The sequence below is a fragment of the Equus przewalskii genome, chromosome 2 (genome assembly GCF_037783145.1).
Source record: "Equus przewalskii isolate Varuska chromosome 2, EquPr2, whole genome shotgun sequence".
NCBI classification, from domain to species: domain Eukaryota; kingdom Metazoa; phylum Chordata; class Mammalia; order Perissodactyla; family Equidae; genus Equus; species Equus przewalskii.
Genome location: NC_091832.1, coordinates 104,598,485 through 104,620,742, shown reverse-complemented (window position 1 = coordinate 104,620,742; position 22,258 = coordinate 104,598,485). Strand labels below are relative to the sequence as shown.

The following is a 22,258-nucleotide window of genomic DNA, read 5'->3' as shown; positions in this document are numbered from 1 at the left end:
GCGTGGACGTGGCACTGCTCATCAGGCCACACTGAGGTGGCATCCCACATAGCATCTACCAGAAGGACCTACAACTAAAATATACAACTACGTACTGGGGAGCTTTGGGGAGAAAAAAAAAAGATTGGCAACAGTTGTTAGCTCAGGTGTCAATCTTTTAAAAAACACAAAATTTAGACACATGTTTGTAAAGTCCATCCTACACTTTTGTAACCAAATTAGCACCAATACACTTATGAACACACATACTCAAGGAAAAGAAAAGAAAGGAAGAAACATGGCCTAGAACTTCTTGTTCTGTTTTCCTCTGACTTGATTGTTTTCCTGGCCCACATCTAGAACTGGAAAGTGGTGGCTTGTTGTATCTGAAGCTAAGCTTTTGGCCTTTATTTCCTGCTTCCACCAGAACCAAGATATCCAAAGAATATGCTTGGAAGGACTTGTGTTTTAATGATTTCTAGTTCTGTGTGTCAGTCGCAGAGCCTGGAGGGGTTCGGGCAAACTCTACAAAACAACTTCAATGCGGAGGACCTCGGCCGGTGAGGTCCTGTTGACACATTGCTATTTCACGGAGTAGGTGGCAAGTTCTCAAAATAATTTTGTTTGCGAGATACAAATATTTCTAGGACGTTTTCATAGCCAGCTTCATACAGCAATTAGCCCCAGAGTGGGACTGTGCTAGAAACTACTGAGCCCTGGGCAATGACTGAATTAGATGCGAAGGCGCTCTGGGCTCCTCTCCATCATGTAGTTGAAAACAAAAAGTGGGGATGGAGAGGGTGCTTGTTCTCCCCTTTCTTCGCCCACTGCATTTTCATTTCCCCTTCCACTACCCAGAGGTCTAATAATGGACTCTAACATTCTCTATTCAACAGAGCTTTAAACATCCACGCGGGGTACAAAATTGTAGTAGGAATTTGGGGTTTGCTTTTCTTTTGGGTTTAAGATGACTTGCTAGGTCGGGCCGACTTTGTAAAATATTCCTTAAACCACAGGATCATGCGGGCAAATTCCCGCGGGGGAGAGTCGTTGTGTGAGTGCTCCGCTTGCCTGCTTCCTCCCTCTGTCCCATTCAGGTATTAGTTGTTCAGACAGCCGAGCTTCTGCCTGGTTCCCCAGGTCCCTTGCTCCATTTTAATGCGAGCCAGTGATGCAAAGTCCCCAGCTTGGCCTGTCAGAACTTGATAGCTCTGTAAACATTGAAATCTTTGTTGCCATAACACCAGGAAAAATAATATGGGATCCTGCGTATAAATATAGCGGAGGCCTTGGGGAATAGGAGCATTTCTAAATGACTTGAAGCTCTGTCACGGCATAATCTCTTATAAATAAATGTCAGCGTCGTCACTGAATGCAGACTGGATTTTTGCCTGCCTGTGGTGCTCAGCCTTCTAGACAATAGTTATGCTAAGGGATTATCTTTTAACATAGTGCAGTTATCTCCTTTGTTTGTTTTCCTTTTTCATTATTCACATAAGCCAAGGGAAATGAAAAGCATCTTATTTCAGGCAAAAGGGCCTGTGAATGATTAACTCTGGTTCCATGCACTGGGACTTTGCATAGCAACCCCTTGGCTTACAACTAGAAAAAAAGCTCAAGGCAGCAACAGCAGTCCAGGGACTGGAGAGACCAGTGTTCTCAAATGAAGGTGGCGAGGAACAGATTAAGTGTAAGCATTGTGTTTATGAGGGCAGTTCTCTGTAGCTGGCTCATTCAATTTTGCATTGGTTTTATGGCCCTTTTCTTGGTGGAGATTTGCTTTGCTGGCCTTCACTTTTACATTTATTCTTGCTTTTGGAGTACACTTGAGGATCCAAGTGAAACTTGGCCACGATTCTGGCTTAATCTGGTTTATGCCGCCATGTTTTGTGTGTTTTCTCCCTACTACTACCCCAAACTGGGCTAACATTGGCTACATTTTACTTTAAAAAAATGGAATTAACAGTTTCATAATGGCCTCAAGTTTTAATTTTAGCTCAATGAAAATTTTGTTGGTAAATTTTGACACTCTTAGAATTAGATATAGCACAAAGTATTACATGAGAGAAAGAAAAGCAAATGGCGTGATTATATGGTTCCAATTAAAAGGACATGAGTGTGTAAAGGACCCACATTGTACAAATATGAGGAATGAAATCAAGACCAATTCCGTATCTTTTTATGGACATTTGGTGCTTAAACATTTATATAACAAGTTTCATTTTCATGGAAAACAAGACCCGAGTTAAAAGAGCCAGAAGAAAATGAAGTGTAAGCTAAGGACAAAAGAAACACTGGAGAATTTAGCAAAATGCAGTATAGTTAAAATAGAGCCAAAATATTTAGGTCACTTAAATTTAGACTGCAAGTCAATCCAGATGTTTATTTATTAATGTTAATAATGTTTCCAGTCTTCTTATAGAATACCAAATCCCAGGGGCTCCTACTTCTGAGTTTAAAGACAAATGCATGGTCTTTATTCTTTTCCAGCTCTGTTTTAATTTTAGGGGTTTTCTATAGCCCTTATTTTCCTGTAAAAGTGTTTGCAAAATCTTGAGCAGCTCCTGATGCCTAGCAGAAAGGCTGAGTGAAACACCGGTCTAGCAAAGCTCTCCCCTTTCTGCATTTCTCTTCTTGCTTCCATGACAATAAAGAAAGGAACTTGGCATAAGAATATAATCTGTTCCTGCCTGTTTCTCGTCTGAAGTCATAAACCTCTGCCATCCCACCCAAGACTAGAATTTCATCTGGCATGAAACAGCTGTCTGCTTACAGGTTTATTCCGGTAGTAACCAAAGACAAAACTATTTTAATTGAAGGCCCTCGGCTGTTCTCCAAACCCTCACAATCTCTGGGTCATCCCCAAGAGGAAACCATTGAAGAAAAGGTACAAGTTGCTTCCTTTCTTATGGTTTTTGACACACTGTATGTTTATGAAGTTGAGAACATTTTGCCCTTCTCATTTCTCTGGATTGGATGCCATGGAGAAAAGGAGGGGTCACAAACTCAGAAGCCCTAGGGCTCAGGCACAGAAGCGAAGTGAGCCAAGGGCAGGCTGCGGCGTATGGGGGAGGCAGTGTCGCATCCAAAGCGGTGGCTGCTGCTCGGCTTCCTCCATAGCTGCCACGTGGGAATGTGGAGCCCAGGTTGCCACTTATTCTGGTTTTTAGGTGAATTCTGCACAGTTTTAAATGTTGGCAGTTAAATTTTTAGAATAAAAGTCAGACGTGAAGATCAATGAGAACATGGCTGTTGAATGTTCGGGGCTACTGGGATCCAGCCCTCAGGCTTTGCTCCTGATTTGCTGGGGGTAGACTTTGTAGTCAGCTTTCAGGTTCTCACACTGTCAGGTGGAAGAATTTACTTGCACATGTCGCTTTTTATTCTAGGTAGTGCAGCAGAAAGAAAAGAACACAAGTTTTGGAGTCAGGGAGATGTAGATTTTACTAGTTCCAGATTTTACCAAACTGTGACCTGAGCAGCTTAATCTCTTGAAGCCTCTCTTATGACAAGTGGAAGTGAAAACTTGTTTTCTAGGGTGTTTGGAGGATTAAGTAAACTACTATATATAAAATGCTTAGCCGGTCCATTGGTGCTCTTTGACTGGGTGTTACCATTCTGGTGATCGCCAGCAGGTAATCCGCTTTTGAAGACACAAGGCCCCCATCTGAGTGAGTTTTTCTCAGAATAGGGAGAAGGGCCTCTCTGAAGGTCTAATATGCTATGCAATAGAAGGAAAGTGAATCAAGTCATCCCCAAGGCCTCAAAGAATTTTAGAATTTTGGAACTAGAAGAGATTTGAGGAAACAGAAACTCCAACAGCTAGAAATTAATAGAAACATCAGTTTTATCTTAGACATTAATATTTGGAACCATTATAAATGACTGCTTTCATTTTAATGCAGTATCATGTTAAGAACATGACTTGTTAGGAAAATAAAACCAAGGACCATATCTGGGACTATGTTGTGAAGTAAAAGAATGTAGGTTAAATTCTTTCCTCCTGATTTCTCTGGGATTATTTACTTTGACACGAATGGGTGAATGTCACTTAGACTATTTATTTCTTTTGTATCCAGGCAGGTTTGCTGTTAGGGAGATTTCTTCTCTCCCAGCTCTAGGTCCATGATCTGTGTGTGATGGTGGCAAGGGGCCACTCAACCCATTGGGGTGTGCAAAAATGGAGTTTGAGTTGATAACTCGTATTTCCTCCTTGCTTTCTATTCAAAATTAAATGCAAGTTAAAGCTTCAGCATTCAAAGGAAGAGGCTTCCTTCCTTCCTTTTCCTGGAACAGCTGCAAGTAATAACAGAAAATAAACAAAAACAAAACATTCAGTCTAACAAATAGTTCAGTGGTAAAAATAAAACAGGGTAGTTATGTAATATGGGTCAATGTATCTGGTCTCTTTCATATGACATATCCTCTTGCTTGATAAGAGCTTTTTGACAGCATGATAGGGAGTGGTGCGGCTGCATGATAGATTATTTGAAGTATTCATCTATGAGCCATTGATATATTTAGCGACAAACTCTTCTATTCCTAAAACTTATGGCTTATGGTGGTGCTCATATATGAGTGTCAAAAACTATTGCTGACATTTAAGAGTTGTGATGAATAATGATAATATTGCCATCTATTATGAGAGAGGAACTATGCTAGGTAATTAATGGACGTTGTTTAAGATGCTCAACATCCTTTATGTAGGTCTTTGTCTCCATTTTACAGAGGGGTGAATTGAGTCTCAGGCATAAAGGGCTTCTTTCGAACCACATAGATGATTAGATGAGGCTAAGATTAAGCCAGATTTGTTGCTCTAGGCCTTTCTACCTCATACTTTCTCAAATATTTTAGAGAGTAAGTTGCCCCACCTCTGGGGAGTGTAAGTTACCTAGAAATCATCAGCAATGTCGGAACAGCTAGCAATCCAACAGTGAAACCAGAAATAAAGCAAGAGCACTTGACACATATCAGAGGGATCATTACTTAAGATCTCTTGCTATTTCTTAGAAGAGAAAGAAGTTCTTCCTCTCTTGCTTATTGCATATACAACATTGAAAGAAAATGGGAGGTGGGATAAGTAGTAGAATAATAAGTCTGGGTCTGACAAAAACATATAGAAACTAGCCACCCTCCTTTTTTCCCTATAAACTTGGTCTCCTGAAATGAATAAGGGGCTAGTAAATTTGACTGTAGATATTGGCAAGGACTAACAGTGTCTGCCATTCTGTAGACAAGAAGTGGTCATCCAATAAGTGGTGCATGAACAGGTCAGGTCTTAGGTAACTTTCTTTGCTTCCATTCTCTCTGGAGACCTCTTCCCCCAAGTACTTTTCTCAATCTTGGTGTGGCCATCTCCACCTTATGACTATGAAATGACAGATAAGTTAAAGGGCCATTCTGGGTGCAGAAATAAATCCTCATACATCCCTGAAGATAAATTAGCATGACAAAACACAATGTAAAAATTGAGTGTGATGACCCTTCACCCTTTCTTTTCTTTTAGTAAGTGGTATTAGGTTGTTTACTCATCTAAAAATTCAGTTTACTTTTGGGGCTGGCCCCGTGGCCGAGTGGTTAAGTTCGCGCGCTCCGCTGCAGGCGGCCCACTGTTTCGTTAGTTCGAATCCTGGGCGCGGACATGGCACTGCTCATCAGACCACGCTGAGGCAGCGTCCCACATGCCACAACTAGAAGAACCCACAACGAAAGAATGCACAACTATGTACCGGGGGGCTTTGGGGAGAAAAAGGAAAAAATAAAATCTTTAAAAAAAAAAAAAATTCAGTTTACTTTAGAAGGTCAGGATGGGACTCCAAAGGAGTGGGGGAGCACATGTGGAGTGCAGCTCTGTGACAAGAGGCAACATGAAGGCAAAGCAAAAGCACAGAGTACCAGTCTTATCACTTACGTTAGTTCGTTCACAGAGATGGACTTCCAGGCTCCTTACCTTCGCTGTGATTATTGATGTCACTGTCTCAAGAATCCTTTAGACCAGCGGTTCTGAGCTCCTCACAGAGGTCCTGAGTCTGAATCCCTGGGGGGAGGGAGAGGCAGATCTTCTTCCGCAGGCAGTTCTGATCTGCAGCCCAGGTTAGATGGCGGACTTAGATCCTTTAGGTAACTCACTTCAGGGTTCCTGGGTTTGTTTTTTCTTATTCCAAATCAATATGCATAACTACACTGTATTTATGTCCTTTACCCAGAGTACAATAATGAGGGCACAGTAAAGGGATTGCCAAAAGAAAACTTGTATCAAAATATACTCCCCTTTAAAACTCTGGGATTTATGAACTAGATGTAATAAAACGGAGATAGACTATTGAAAGAACACATGCAATTAAGGTTAAAACAATATTAGTATAGTTAGATCCCTGATCAGAATTCGGGAGTGAGGGTTGGTTGAAAGTCACTATGTTAGTGTGTCTGGTTTGACCCTGGCGATTTTTCATCCAAGAGGTTAGGGATGCTGGCAGCACGGTTGCAAATAAGCTTGAAGCTTTAGAGAAAATAAAAATTTGAGTGAGTGAGAGAGGGGAGCTCCAGTATGAACTGACGGAAAGTGAAAAGTGAATCTGCTGGCGAATTCAAAACAAGACCTCTATTGAAAAGAAGAGCAAAGAAGGTGTAGAAGGAACTAGGAAAGAGCCAGTGCGTGAGGGATGCTTCTAAACTGCTGAGGGATATGATCTGAGAAGGACGATTATGCTGAGCATGTGCCCTGGAGGTCAAGGCAGAAAAGGACCGAACAATTGCAGGGAGTGACAAGACCTGCCCCAGGAAGTGAAAATAGAAGAAACCCCCCAAGGATCAGAGTGAGGCGAGTTGCCTGTGACAAGAAATGGTGTAAACCCAGGAAGGGCTTGGAAGAGACTAATGCTGTAAACCTCTGCCAAGCTGAGTAACACGGAGCCACATACTTGTGACTTCACTCATCTGGATATAGTTTGTATCCTAACAGTCCTTTCTATCGTAGTAAAAATAGCTGCATACTTGAAAAGACTGTGTGTGCTAGATCCCAGTTGACACGCTAGGTGTGGCGAATGGCTAGATCAAAGAAAGCGAAAAGTTCAGAGGCATGGTCTTCGGAAGAGAAAACTAACCCCCTTAAAAAGTTGCTGTCTGGTGGTGGCTGGAAGTTATGTGAGAGAAGGAGTATCTGGAAACCTAAGAGAACTGTCCATCAGAGGATGCGGCCTGCAGACTAGACCGGTGGGCTCAATAGCTCAGAGGACAGAATTGTAAAAAGATAGGAGAGCACGTTAGTGAAATTTTGAGAGGAGGAAGCTTGAGAGAACTCGATGGAGATAATCCATAACGGAAGGGCTGAACCAACGCGAAAGCAAGGGCAGGTTATAAACAGAAAACAGGAAAGTGGCTGTGAGGGAAACAAAATTCAGAAAGCACTTTTGAGAAAGGAAAGATGAATGTGGAGCTTAATGCCCAGAAGCAAACTAAAGGCTAATCAGAGACCCCCTGAAAGGACCACTCAGGGAGATGCTGGCTGAGGTGGTGGTGGGGAGCCGCTCAGACACCATTTTGACCTGAAGAGAATTGGGAGGTCTGGGGCCAAATAGATAAAGATCCCATACTCAGGAATCTCAGAATGGGATTATCAGCTTGGACCCAGGGAAGGAAGGAGTTGAGATTAGGTTGGAAGTTTACGAAGAGGAGCCTTTGTGAGACATAAAATAAAAGTAGTACAAGAGAGCCCCTTGTGGAACTTTTTGAATACCCAGTACTGTTGCCAAGTAGGGACTATTCTGTAAGTCAAATTTTCTCGCAAAATAAGAGGGTTAAGTACATGTTAAGCTATCTACTTGTGTGGACTGTAGTGGGGTGGAGGAGGGGTAACACCTGGAAATTTCAGAGAGGAGTAAAAGGCCGTAGCCGAAGGGATGTAACTCCTGGAAGAGAAATTTCTCGTTATCGGCTATGAGATGACTATGTAAATTCACTCAGGTTTAGTGAAGGGGGAGAACCATAACAAAGAAGTCTTTTCTGTAGAGTTGTGGCCTTGACAACAAGAGTATTTTAAATGAATTAGTTAAACAGCATAAGAAATTGTGCAACCTTTGAAGAGAGAGAATGTGTAACCGGCATCTGTTTAGTTTCAAATAGGGACATAGCATAAAATACTTTTAAAAATTAGTACAAAATACCCAGAAGTGATATTTGAATACCACTGGGGTTTTCCAGTGGAAGGAGGAATTTATATTGAAAATGTCAATTTCACAAAATGAAGAAAAATTGTTTAGAACTGTTCATTGTTATAGTCAGGCACACTCTGTCAAAGACGGCGTATCTCAAGCAAGAAGAATTTGTGGTGGTTTGGATAAAGAGAACACTGTATCTTTTTTATAAAAGGTGCTCAGTATGTATTTGTTGAATGGATAAAATGAGTATATGTTGAGTAACTAAACAAACTAATGAATAAATGAAAGACATTATTGCATATTTCATTTGCGAAGTCTTTCTCCAAGATGGGTTAGCTGCCCTTCCAGGGGCTCCCATACTGTCATGTACATCCCCTATCTTATCTCACTGTATGCTATGCTCTCCTACTAAACTATAATCCACTTGAGGGTAGGAACTAATTCTTATTCATGATAACTCCAGCACTAACCACAATACCCTGCACATAGTAGACATTCAAGAAATAGTTGTGTAAATGAATGACATTATTTACAAGAATACTGGCTTAATTCAAATGTTAAATTAGAATTATACATGGGAGATGAAAAGAGGTTACTTTTTAAAAAAGTACTTGAATAATATCTAGAAAGTCTGTTAAGGAGATAAGACAGGAGCAGAAGGACGGACAGAGTTATTACTGTAATTTGAACATATATTTAGACTGGAAAATGGATTATAATGATGCAGAATGAACACTTCCTTTCTTGGAAACGAAAGGCTAAAGAATTGAGATTGAGGACACGCTTTTTACCGAAAACACAGTAAGAAAGTGTTCTCTCCCCACCCCCCTGCCCCCTACCCCCACCAATCATCCAGACTGTCAGATTAAACATAGATTGTTTCTTGAAAAGATTTTCCCAGAGGAAATCCAGCATCTATCTCCCCCTACTGGTGTCATATTAAGAGTGATGGCTGCCTTTTTTTTTTTTTTAACTGAGAAATGTTCTAATTAAGATAAATATTTTCCTTTGTTACTTGGGGAAAAAAATCTTTTATTTAATATAAAGTCTAAGCATCTTATAATGGAGATTTGTGTTGCAATGAGCTCTATCAAGATTTGCCGTATAAATTGTTCCATCACAGATGAGGAATGGTTAAATATTGTTGCTAGTTCATCTGTAATTAACAGATTTATAAGACAGTGGATTATAATTGGCTGACGGAATGAAAAATTTTAATGAACTTTTTATTACAGAAAATTTCAAATACACGCAAAAGTAGAGAGAAGAATAATGAACTCTCATGTACCCATTATTCAGCTCCAAACAAAGAATTATAGCCAATCTTGTTTCTTTTATTGCTTCCCCAAGGTCTCACCTCCAGATCATTTTGAAGCAGAGTACTAGCATTGTATCACTTTATTGGTAAATACTTCAGTGTGCACCTAAAAGGTAAAAATGCTTAAAATATCCCCTTAATATCATTATTATGCCTCACCAAAGTCAGCAATGGTTCCTTAATGTCAGCAAATATCCAGTCCTGTTCAAATTTTCACAATCGTTTTAAAATTTATAATTATTTATTTTATAGTTTGTTTGAAACAGGCTTTTAATAAGGGCTATATTGCAATTATTTGATATGTTTCTTAAATCTCATGAAATTTACAAGATTTCAGTTTCTCCCTCCATTAATTTTTCTTTTGTAATATTTTTGTTAACAAAGCTGTGTCATTTGTTCTGGATAGTGTTCCACAATCTGGAATTTTGCTGACTAGATCCCCACGGTGTTGTGTAATACATTCCTCTGTTCCCTATATTTCCTGTAAATTGGTAGCTAGAGCCAGAGGCTTAATTTTATTCAGGTTTGATTTTTTCTTTTTGGCAAGGTCCTATTGTGTATTTCTATCACTCAATGTCTAGCAGCAGTTGAAGTTCATTGTCTAGGGTAGACTCTAGAGCAGCACTTCCCAATAGAAATTTCTGTGGTGATGGAAATGCTCTATGTCATTACTATATTCTATATACTATGTTCTATATCTGTACTAAATGTTCCTTATCTGTTCTGTGTCTGAATATGGTAGCCATTAGCCACATGTGGCTCTTAAAATGTGGCTAGTGTGCTTGAGAAGCTGAATTTTTAATTTTTAAAATTTTAATAACTTTAAATAGCCAGATTTAGTGGCTACCATATTGGTTCGTATAGCTCCAGACCCATTAATTCATTAAAGGCTGCAAAATGGTAACGCTATTATTCTTTCATTTTTTTCTTTATTTATTATTTGGAATATTTTAAAAGAGAAACTTCCTCTTATCATTACATTGCTACCATGAGCTTCAGTTTGTACAGGAAAGGCAAAAACATCGCTTCATTCTTTCCCAATATTTATCAGTTGTCAAAGGGAATGAGTGGGTTCCCTAACAGTCTCCAGAGGCGATGTATGAGGGTATTTTGTTGTTGTTGTTGTTATGTGGTTATAATTTGTGTTTCAATTTATTGCAGTTATTCTTGTTGATGCTTAGATTGGTCCATCCTTGGCCAGCGGAGGTCTATTCAAACTGTCTCCTGAGTGTTATTGATATGATCCTACGTATCTGGTAGTGTCCTGGCTTTCTTGTATGCGATAAGGTGTTCCAGAAATCATCTTGTACATTTGCTGCCTCATATCTGAAGTGAGCTATTTTTCCAAGAAGTCCTAGTTCCATTTAGTGGTCAATGGTATTTCAAGAACATACAATCTGGGCAGTAGGGGTGATCATTGCTATTGGGTTGGTCATTGTTTCTAACCTTTACAAAAATTAGTTAAAAATAAAAATAAACTACGTTATGGGTTCATCTTGAGACATGCAGTTGAAATCAGGGCAACAGGGTTGCCTCTGACTTTAGGGCATTTTTTTAATGCTGAAAATCCAGTTTCTTCTCAATGACACCAATATAACTACCCATTTCCTCTATTCCCCAATACACATACACAATAATTTCAGGATAACAATACCAACACTACCAGCAGTGAAATTACTATTGAAAAGTGCACTTTTTTCGGTTGTGTTTTTGCGTGTCTTTTTAATCCCTAGAGTCTCTCTCACTGTTGACGTATTGTGTTTCAGGGTTACTTGAAATAGTTCTTCCCTGTGTGGTTTTGCCATAAACCGGATACGTATTCCTATTTATTTGTTTCCTTTTATTATTAGGGCCTCTTTTTTAAAAATGTAGTTTCATTTTATAATTATGCAAATACTTTTGTGGTCCCAGAGTCAAATGTACAGAACAGGGCGTACTCAAGGAAGCCCGGCTCCTCACCCTGTCTCCTTCACCCCATTCCCGCCTCCCTCCCTCGTCAGTGTTCACTTTCTGAAAAATTATGATTTAATCCTTCATTTATTATTATTAACAAGGATGTGCATATGTTTATATCTACTCTTTCTCAGATGAACCCTTATAAACTCTACACACTTTTCTTCACCCCCCCCCCCTTTTTTTACTTAATAATGTTGTGTGGAGATCACTGAGTTACAATATAGAGAGAGAGAGCTCATTCCTTTTAGAGCTGCCACTAGAACAGTATAGTATCCCACTGTACAGATACGCCATAGTTTATTCAATAAATCCTTTATTGATGGACATTTTGGTTGTGGAAAGTTCTTTTTTCTGATTTAAAATGATAACAGCAGCAGCGTAAACAAATGCATTACGTTTCTCCATAACTTTCATTATTCACTAAGCTCATATAGATATTCATAAAGATTAAAAGCATGAACAAGTTATATTAATAATCTAAGACAATATTGGTGAGAAATTAAGGTTGATTTACTGAAAGTTAAAGTCTGAGTATCCTAGAACTCATATAAAAACTTTTCCTTAATCACTCCTTTTGGGCCCTGCTGATTACTTTTCTGATCTTCAGACTTCCTAGGATAGAGCTACATAAGGTCGGGAGAGTAAGGATGATTACACTGGAGAGCTGTGAATGATTGAAGAATTATCTCTTAGGATGTGAAATGGTAATTCTCATCAAAGAAAATTTATTTTACCTACCGTTATTTGCCTATAAGCTTTGCAGGAAATTTGTATAATGATAATATACTAGATAATTACTGTTTCGTTATTTTGACCCATGGTTGAACTGGAGGTTTGAAGATAGCTTTTGGCAATAATTCTAAATGTTCTAGCCTCTTCTTTGTTCACTCTACCTCTTTCATTATCTACTTTTCAGGTATTTAGAAGGTAAAAAGCAAGTAGCAACTGAATAACTTCAATAAATCAGCAAGTAAAGAGATGCTCTGTTTTATTTAGGACATTTTCACATTTTTTCTCTTCCTGGGACAAGATGTAGGGTTTCAATCTGATCTGCTCTAACAGTATTTTTCTTATTTTCCCCTCAACTCGGTTTGGAGATGAGGGGTTCCAGCGGTTCTCACACATGCTCATTTATTCGTTAGAAGCTGTTATAATTTTGATGGTAGTACTCTAGTGCTAATAATTCCATCATGAGTTGATTTTGCTTATGCAGTAAATAAATACTCATTCAAACTACTCTCCGTAACTTTGAATTGTACATCAGGAGAGTTGTATCTATGGTAGATGACTTAGGAGAGAGCTATCAGTTGGAGGTATGCATGTATACGGGGGAAATTAAGAGAATGTTCTCAGGGGCTCTAAATCTCAAATCCCATAACTCCCCCACATTCCCACCCCTCCACTGTCAACAGGACAGCTCCATACGGTGGGACTTTGAGTTCACACTCTGCTGCCTTCTGTGCGGACAAATTTCACAGGAATGGCCTCTGAGACAGCGCCTACGCAGAGTGGGGAAAACTCACTCTGGACAGAAGCAACATCAGGGAAATCAGGCATTTCCAAGGAGTCAAGAAAGGATTTGTCTTTTAAGAAAGGCCAGAAATTCAACTTAAAATGTACTTGGTACTATTTATGCTTTTCCAAGCAGGCTGCTCTTCTTAGCCTGTTAAGCAGTAGGTGGAAACTGAGGTGTCCCAGTCTGCATTTTATAACACTCGAAGATTTGCCCATGAAATGGAATGGCCATACCAAATATGGTCCAGTCATGCCAAGAAGGCAAGAAAACCAAGAACTAGCTGCTGGGTTTGTCAGTATTGTATTAATATATATTTTTTTCATATATTACCACCTTGCCTATAGAGATGGTTTTTCTACTTCGAGTTTTTATAGTATTAGGCTGCTTGTGGGATTTGTGTGTTTAAAATAAAATTTAGTATCTATTAGATATTAATAGATATCTAATACGTATTAGCTATTAAATTTATATTTAATTAATTAAAAACCTTCCTCTGAAACCAAAAATCCTTTGCATGCTACTACATGGACAAAATAGCTAATTAAGTATTTGAATTTTTTTTAATTAACTGATGTGTGGTGTTGTGTAGATATAGGCAGAGTTTTCAAATGTTCAAGAAAAAGTCATCTCCTCAGTAGGAGTTTGTAGAATTAATCAATAATAATTGAATGCTACCTGCAAAGGATGTTATAGTTTGGAATTGATAATTACTAGACCAGGTGGTTAGCATTTGCTCATTTTCTCAAGAGGTGGGAAGAGATTAGAGTTTTCAGTGTAGTTGCAGTCACGGAACATAGCAGAAGGTCCTGGTAGGGATGTGTGGTGGTGGTGGTCAGAGAAGGGAGGAGCTGGAGGAGAGGAAAGCACAGTCATCTTATATGGTTTTTTGGTTAAAACTAGGAGAGATTTGTGGGTTTCACATCAGTCAACTTTCATTATTCTTGTTCCCATCTTCTTTGATTCACATGGTTTCAGTTTCTTTCCAAACCCCTTTGGTTCAAAACTTTATGGTTATGAAACAGAGCAGTTGAAAAAGGTTTTGGAAGCAATCATTGAATTTTGTACAACTTCACTAGCAGTTATTTTTAGTGTGAAAAATGGTGCTTTACTCTATAATAAATGTGGGTTAAGAATGTTTATGTCATTATCATGTAGCCACCTAAACAGAGAAGTAAGACCATAATGCTATATATGTTTGCAGAAAATGGAACTTATTGGAAAACTAAAATGTAGAGATTTTATATATATTCCTTAAGGTACTGAGCATACTTTATTGTGTGGAAAATAGGATTTGCCTAAACAGGAGGAGAGGTAGTTTTTTTGCATACCACTAACTTGTACTTGATATTCGATTTAAAAAATATTAACTTAAAAAATTTCAGAATCTCTCTTGAAGCCCAGACATGGGTTTCATAGTGACATGAAATAGGATGAAACAGGAAAGTTATTGGGAGATAGGCTTGATTTTAAAGTGAAATAAAAGCGTATTTTCTTGTAGAATCACATTTGTGTGGACAGTATAAATGTAATCCTTTGACTTACTTGTATGCTAATCCTATGATAGATAAATTTATAATTTAATTAATTACGTGCATTGTATATACTAATTCATTTGAGGAAAATGAGCTACCATCATCATCCAGAAGTATTTATGGGGTGACTAAAAGTCAAGCTTTACAATGGCAGTAAACAGAATTTCTACTTTCCGGAATTTAGAAAATTTAAAACAAAAAAATAACATGCGAAAAAGGATAAGCAGACAATAAGTAATCATGCAAGATGCATACAGGATATAATAGAAGCTGGATCATCAACTGACGGTTCATTAATAACAGCCTACCGAAGCGAGGAAAAGGAAAGAAAATGTATTGAGTACCAAGCATTGCCAGACACTGTTATAAATATTCTATGTTCTCTCCATTATGGTCAAACGGACGGCATGAGGCAGAGTCCTCCAGTAGAAATGTGTGCACATGAGGGAGGAGATTGGTTTGCATTCAGGAGGGAATGGCATGAGAAATAGGGAGTAGGTCATTTGGACAGAAGTGGAAGATTTTTAAAAGGTAATTTTGGAACTTGGCTAAGCTGGGGCTATGTTGTAGAAGACCCTTTAGGACAAGCTGAGGTACGCTCACTTTTTTATGGAGGTAAAGGAAATCTGAAATGCTTTTGAGCAGAGAGTGATCCAGCCAAGAGCTGTGAGTGAGTGGCAAAGTCGCCTGAGCGTGGGAAACAGTGGGGCCGCTTTGCCTTACAGAACGAGAGGTGGAGCTGGCTCAGCTTTGAGGGCGGCGTTCTTTTAAGACTCTCTATATGGAAGTGTTCCTAGAACAGTCCCGAATAGCAGTGATTTTATTGATTTAATCATCAGTAATTCAGAACCACAAATATTTTCTCTGGTGTGCTGCCCATCTAAAAGCATTTGATTGTGTGAAATAAATGTTGAATAAATAAGATAGATGTTTAGAAAATGCTAATGTTTAGTGACAGTTTGTGGTGACATTTGAGGAAAAGCAAGCAAGAGTGTTCCTCTTCTCTTCTTCCCATTAAAGATAATTTCTTAAGAGTGGGATTTCAGGAGGTCCTTGAAGGAAGGAAGCATGAACATGTGTGACAACTTCGAAGGAGTGAGGGCATTTATTCGCTCCCTCCATTTCCAGTCCACATAAGCCCTTCTTAAACACTTGCGGTCATGTGGCCCCTCCATTCCACTTAAACCACTGTCTCGAAGATGTCTAATGAAACCTTTTTTTCTTCCTTATTCTGCTTAAACCCCTTGAAGCATTTCACACTACTGTTCGCCTCTTCTCATCTCTCCGCCACATTTCTGTTTCCGTCTCTACATCCTCTTCATCGTCTTACCTCCTAACAGTTGCCAGCCCTCAGCCATTCTCACATCATTAATGTTGTTAAGGGATAAACAGTTCTAGAACTTTGAGAAGTCTCATATTTGCAAAGACTTCTAAAATATATCATTTTCTCCATAAAATATAATTGTTGAACTGACTGAGGCATTTGCTGAAACACTCTTCTTTCCATGTGGAGTACGGGTCCTAGCTTCATTCAGGTAGGTATCCTCTGACCTGTAGGACAATGTCAGGCTCCTTGGTGATATGGTCCTGAGGCCCCTGTATTCCTCTTCTATAACACTCATCTTGTTTGAATTTGGTTATTTGTAATCATTGAGGACATGAACTGTGTGTTACGTATTCACAACTGTACCTCTAAGACTTAGCCCAGGCATGTATTAGGAACTCAAAGAATACTTTTTTGTTGGTTTATTGATTGAATGATTGTGGCGCTATTCATTTCAAGTTCAATAGTATGTACTTTACCTACTATTTCACCCTAAGGAACATCGTTTCCTCAGATATTCTTGCTTTTGCTTTATTTCCTCATTCACACGTCTAGTTGACTTCCTCTCCTAGGCCATGTTTCTTTATAAAGTAACTTAAAAATAATGTAACGCTATGAGCATTACTTTGTGCAGAGGAGAAATCCAGAACAAAAAAGCTCTGCTGAGCAATGCGTGTTGGACTTGAGGCTCGGCTCACAGGCCACTTAACCTTCCAATCTCAGCAAAATTTCAAATCATCGTGTCTTGGTCCTTCAAGTTTATTCACCAGTGGTCACAACCACAAATTTTAAGACTACTCTTTTTCAGATTAAATGTACCCTATTCATGTGTTCTTTCTTGGGAAAGTTAATGGCTGCAACTCTCATTTGTGTATCTCTAAACTTCTCCCTCTAACTCAGCCCTTTCATGTGAATCCAGCCCCATATCTGGTTGCAGCAGGATGTCAGCTTTGGCTTGTCAAGTTTAACGCCTAAGGATTGCCATTTAATGTTGACAGGGTGGAGGGAGATGTGAAAACTTGGTTCTAGACCCGCTGCTGCCCTAACCCTCTAAGTGAATTTGAACAGTCGCTTGGCTTCACCAGGCTTTCCTGAGAAACCCGGAAGACTTTCCAAAGCAAAGTTTCTCCAAGAAACCTGCTGAAGGCATTCTGAACTCTGCTGAGTACTTTGACTTGCTTTGTGGTTCTGTCTCTACCAGTCCGACACGGTAATAAAACAAAGTGTGGATGCAACTTTGGCCCTGGCAGAACCAAGCAAAACTGAGATAATTCTCAGATTTACAAAAGCTGGTGTTGCTGCCAGAAGCCTTCGTAGTTTGCTTCTCTTCAGCTCAGGCCTCTTGGAAGATTGGTCCAGTTAGATTAATATTAATCGAGCATAAGTACAGGAAAAACGAAACCCAACTGCTCTCCTTTCTAAGCCCGCAAAGAAACAGTAACTGGGTTTCCCTGAAGAAGGATGAGGTCAATCTCAGCTTGCTCAGATGTTGGGTGAAGTTTAGGGGAAGTTAGGGGCTTAAGTGGTCACTTGAGGAATTTTCTTTCAAAATGTGGCTTGAGCTTACGTAAGCATCCTTTGTAGGACAGAACACCCCGGAGAGTTTGGAACACAAAGGCAATAGGACCACATAGGGTGGCAGAATAACTGTTTTCTTGGTGAAGTACACAGAGCAGAAAGAGATTTATGCTCTAGTCAAGTTTATTCCTCTCATGCTTGGAGGGAAAATCAATACTCCATATTCATGGTCTCTGACATAACGTTTTGCTAGGGTGGTCAAAATGGATTTATAGTATTTGTTGCAAAAGATCACAGTGTTATTTTTATAAGGATAAATCAGAGTGGGGATGGATTCTTAGGTGCCACCTGGTTTTTGCACTTTTGGTGAAGTAAAATTTAATTGAGTTTTCAAAGGCAGGAAAATATTCGGTTGCTGGGAAATATAGCATAAAGGATTTCTGCAAGCTTCCTCTGGATTTTTCTTGCAAGCTTTAAATGAGAATTTTCTGCCAATTTTCTGGCAGAAGCAGAGGAGACATAGCACTTTTGCTGGTGGTTTTGATTATGGATTGTCTATATGGCATCAATAAAAATAACTAGACCCGGGTCTGATGGGCACTGAACTTGCTTAAAATGCTAATAAAAATTATAATAGGAGGGAATAAATCTTAAATTTTAAATATTTTTTCTTATAATACATATGGAAAGACTATTTCTCAGTATTTTAGTGTTAAAAGTACAATAACTGGAGAAGAATATGTTCTCTGCAAAATGCCAATAAAAATGCAAAATGTCATTTTCCAGTGCAATTCGGCTTGAAATCAACCTGTTTTATGGTCATTATGGGCTCTGGCACCAGAACATAGTAGAGCTTTAGAAAGATTGAATGAGTGACTAAGTCCGACCTCCTTAAATGTGAAACATATGAAATGATTTGTGTAAAGTAAAAACCAGAGAGCACTGTCACCCTCCCCACCCCAAAGTGTGCAAAAAGCTTCACGAATGCTGTTGGTAGTCATATCAGAATGAGGGGGTGGGTGAGAAAAATATTTTCAGGACAGTAGAAATAATGTAGGAAAAGCCTCCTATGTGGTGGAAGAGAAGCTTCTTGTAAAGGTATAAAGTATAAGAAAGAGATGATAATACCCAAAGTGGGTGAAAAGTGCCTTTTATTGGCAATATTCTACTACATCATATGAAAGGAAAACCATACATATTTCTCATAACCACTGCGCTGTCAGGCGTAAGGACCCAGTAATGCATCAGCATATGCCACAGGGCAGCGTCTCAGGAGGTGGCCACTCAAGCCAAGAGGAACATGGCAGGACTTCTTACGTTCTTCCCTTCTCCAGTGTAACCTGAGCTCCTTGTGGTACAGGTGTCCTGGCATAAGTGTTGTCTTAGGTTGGTTTTAGTCTGTAAAATGGGAGAATAAATAAAAACATTTAAATGTTATAGTGTTCAGATGTCCCACATTAAACAGCCAAACAGAGTAGTGGCCAAATCTTCCGAAGTTTTTTAAAAATTAAAATTATAATATGCATATGTTGAAAGTGTCAATTTTTCTATGAATTTTATTACACAAAACCATTGTTACACAAATTCCCCCTAAACTCTCTTCCCTTTTTCCCCTTCTCAGAGGCCATCATTTTCAACAAAGTAAGCTGATTCTTTGTATTTATTTCCACATCTTCAAATGACGTGTTTCTGTTGCTGCTTCTTAATATTTCAGGTTTGGTGTTGCTTGTTACTTCCTCAGAGAGTAAGGAGACTTTAGCTGTCTCTCACAAACCCCGTCACCTACACACACCCACTTTGGTCCTACATTTTTTTTCAATATATTTACTTACAATTTTGCTTAGGTTCATAGTGGGAGTTTACGTTCTTATGATCATGTAAATACTATTTCTGACTGAACCATGCAGTTTTTTACAATTACTCTTCCTTTCCTGCACAACGTTTTATTTTTCCTGGAGTTAACCATTGTCTTTGTTTTCTGGTTGTGTATCTGATTGTTTTTCTGCATTCTTATCAACAGCAAACTCTAGGTCATTTTTCTAATTCCCCCTTCAGTACATGCTAACATGTATTTTGTGGAATTCATCTTCTTGGAGAATCTCTCTGGGCCTGTGGCTCTGCACTTGTTATTTGCGATCACTCACTATCATACCGTGAATTCTCTTTGATTCTCTCTGATGTTAGACTTCTTGTTCCCTGGAAACCACATACTCCTCTTCCTTGGTTTACTCTCTTGTTTTGGTTAACACAATTTTCAGAATGTGTTTGGAAAAGGGTGCATCAAAGGTACATGTTTGGAGAACTTGTGTGTTTGAAAATAATTTTATTTTATCCTCCTACTTTACTGGGAGTTTGTCATAGAACTCTAGGTTGGAAATAAATGTCTTTCAGAAATTTGATACCATTGTGCCAGTTTCGACTTGCTTCTAATGTAACACTAGAGAATTCTGGGGCTATTATAACTCTTGAGTCTTTGTTTTCAACATGTCCCCTCCACTCCATACTTTAGCATATTTTGTCCTCAGTATGTTAAAATTTTATGACAATATGTCTTAATATGTACCTGTTTTGTATGTTTTGCTGGGCACCCAAAGGAATATTTCAATCTGAAAAATCATGTCCTTTATTTTTGGTAAATTTTCTTTGTTCTCTATTCCTAAAACTCCTATTAGTTGAATGTTAGTTCTCTTGGACTACCCCTCTGATTTGCTTATCTTTTTTCTTCTTCTCTGTTTCAGAGTCTCTCTCTGTCTACTCTCATGTTTATTTTTTAAATTTATTTTTCTGGTAGATTTTCTCAAGTTTATATTCTAACACATCTATTGAGATTTTCATTTCCACTCTCAGATTCTAAAATTTTTCCCAGGTTCTTTTAGATTCAGTGGACATACCTGTAAAACGATTTTTGTTTCACAGATACATCTTTTCTTATGTCTCTCAGGATAGTAATAGTTTGGAAGTTTTCTGCCTGTACTGTTGCTGTTTTTCCAAGCTGCTTTTTCCTCCTGTTTTTGTCTGTCTACATCTTTCATGATAGAGATTTTCCTCAAATGTCTGATGATCTTTGGTTGTGTATTCATATTAAAAGCAGGGCACTAAAAGCTGACTGGAAACAATTTTTTCCTCTAACATGATATTCCAGGGACCAGAATAAACTCTTCACCTGAAAACAACTTAAAATGATAAATAAAAGTCTTCTTGAATGCATCCATGTGCTGGCAACCTAAGAAGGTGTTTAGAGCAGGTACTGAGTGAGAGCAGGCACTCAGAGGTAAGCGCAGCCACGAACACGGCTTTCACCCTGAAGGTATTTACTGAACCTGAGCTCAGAGGGTGGGGGCCAAAGCCCAGGCCTCCACAAGTGGTCTAAGAGGAGGGGTATCCACAGAGTCGAGATACCATAGGACTGCACCATTTGAATAGGATGAATACAACCTTCCTTGTTTCTCCCAACCCCCAAATGGGAACTTCAAGAAAAACTACCTGTCTCAAACTTGGATTCTGAATGTAAGGGGAAAAAAAATCCCTGAGAATTGGTAGCCACAGCCCAGCCCCTTTGCTGATGTGCAGGCTGAATCCACACAGCTGGGGGGAATAATATCTTCTGAGAAAATAACTCTCAACCTCGAATTCTGTATATAGTGAAAACTATCGTTCACAAAAGAAGAGAAAGACGTTGTTAGGGAAAACTGATGAGTCTCTTCACAAGCAGTACACAGCTTTTCAAATAGACATAGAACATTTATAAAAGCTAGCCACACATTGGGCTATATAATGTTTCAATAAATTTTAAAGATGGATGTCAGACAGACCACATGCTCTGACAACAATTGTTAGAAATGATAGCAAAAAGATAATTAGAAAAACTCCATAGGTCTAGAAATAAAGAAAAATACTTTTAAATACTTTATGAGTCAAATAAAAAGTCATGATGCAGTTTAGAAAATATTAAGAACTAAACATTATCGAAAATACTACATATAAAATATTGTGACATTCAGCTCTAGTGATACTTAGTAAGGGATTTATAGTCTTCTTCTTTTTTTTTTTTTTTAAAGATTGGCACCTGAGCTAACAAATGTTGCCAATGTTCTTTTTTCTAGCTTTTTCTCTCCAAATCACCCCAGTAAATTGTTGTGGGTCCTTCTGGTTGTGTCATGTGGGATGCCGCCTCAGTATGGCCTGATGAATTGTGCCATGTCTGCCCCCACGATCCAAACTGGTGAAACCCTGGGTCTCGGATGTGGAGTGTGTGAAGTTAACCACTCGACCACAGGGCCGGCTCCAGGGTTATAGTCTTAAATGCTTTTATTATAAAAGAAAGGATAAAAATTGATAGAAAAAGCTCCATCTCAAGAAGTCTAGTCAGGTTAAGCAAGGCAAAAAGGAGAGAAGGCACAAATATCCAATGAAGAGTATAAAAAGGGTGACAGGTTTCTGATGCTGTCATAACAACAAATAATCAAAAGCTACTCTCAAGAACTTCATGCCAAAAACTTTGAAAACTTAAAGTGGCCAAATGCTCTTAAAAACTGACTCAAGAAGAGATAGAAAACTAACCAATAAAGATTTCAAACCAGTGGCTAAAAACTCTTCCTACAAAGAAGTCTCAAGGACCAGGCTTTTTAAACTGGAGAGTCCTTGCAAATACTTAAAGAATTAGTAATTCCAATATTGTGCAAATTATTCCAAGGTGTCTAAAAAGTGGGAAATCAGTTACTCATTTTAGGAGCCTAGTATAATCTTGACAACAAAAACTCGACAAAGAGGGCATAAAGAATAAAGATGACTAATCAGACTCATTCCTAAATGTATACACTAGATTCTTAAGCAAAATATTAGTCAGCCAAACCCAACAATGTGTTAGAAAAAATTTCATGACCAAGTTGGAACTTGTCCATGAATGTAAGTTTGGTTTAGCATTAGAAAATCAATTAGTGTCTAATAGATTAAAGAGAA

The 22,258-nt window shown here is 38.7% G+C and overlaps 1 long non-coding RNA gene across 3 annotated transcripts in view; it reads left to right on the top strand.

Moving 5' to 3' along the window:
• LOC103558718 (uncharacterized) overlaps nucleotides 1-22,258 on the top strand; it is a 138,621-nt gene that overhangs the window by 37,604 nt on the left and 78,759 nt on the right. Inside the window, exon 1 of one of the 3 annotated variants that reach the window (XR_011537205.1) lies at nucleotides 2,683-2,866. The exons of the other annotated variants lie outside the window; for them this stretch is intronic. This is a non-coding gene — a long non-coding RNA (uncharacterized lncRNA). Of the gene's footprint in view, nucleotides 1-2,682; nucleotides 2,867-22,258 lie in introns of those variants that run through there. 3 annotated transcript variants of the gene reach the window in all.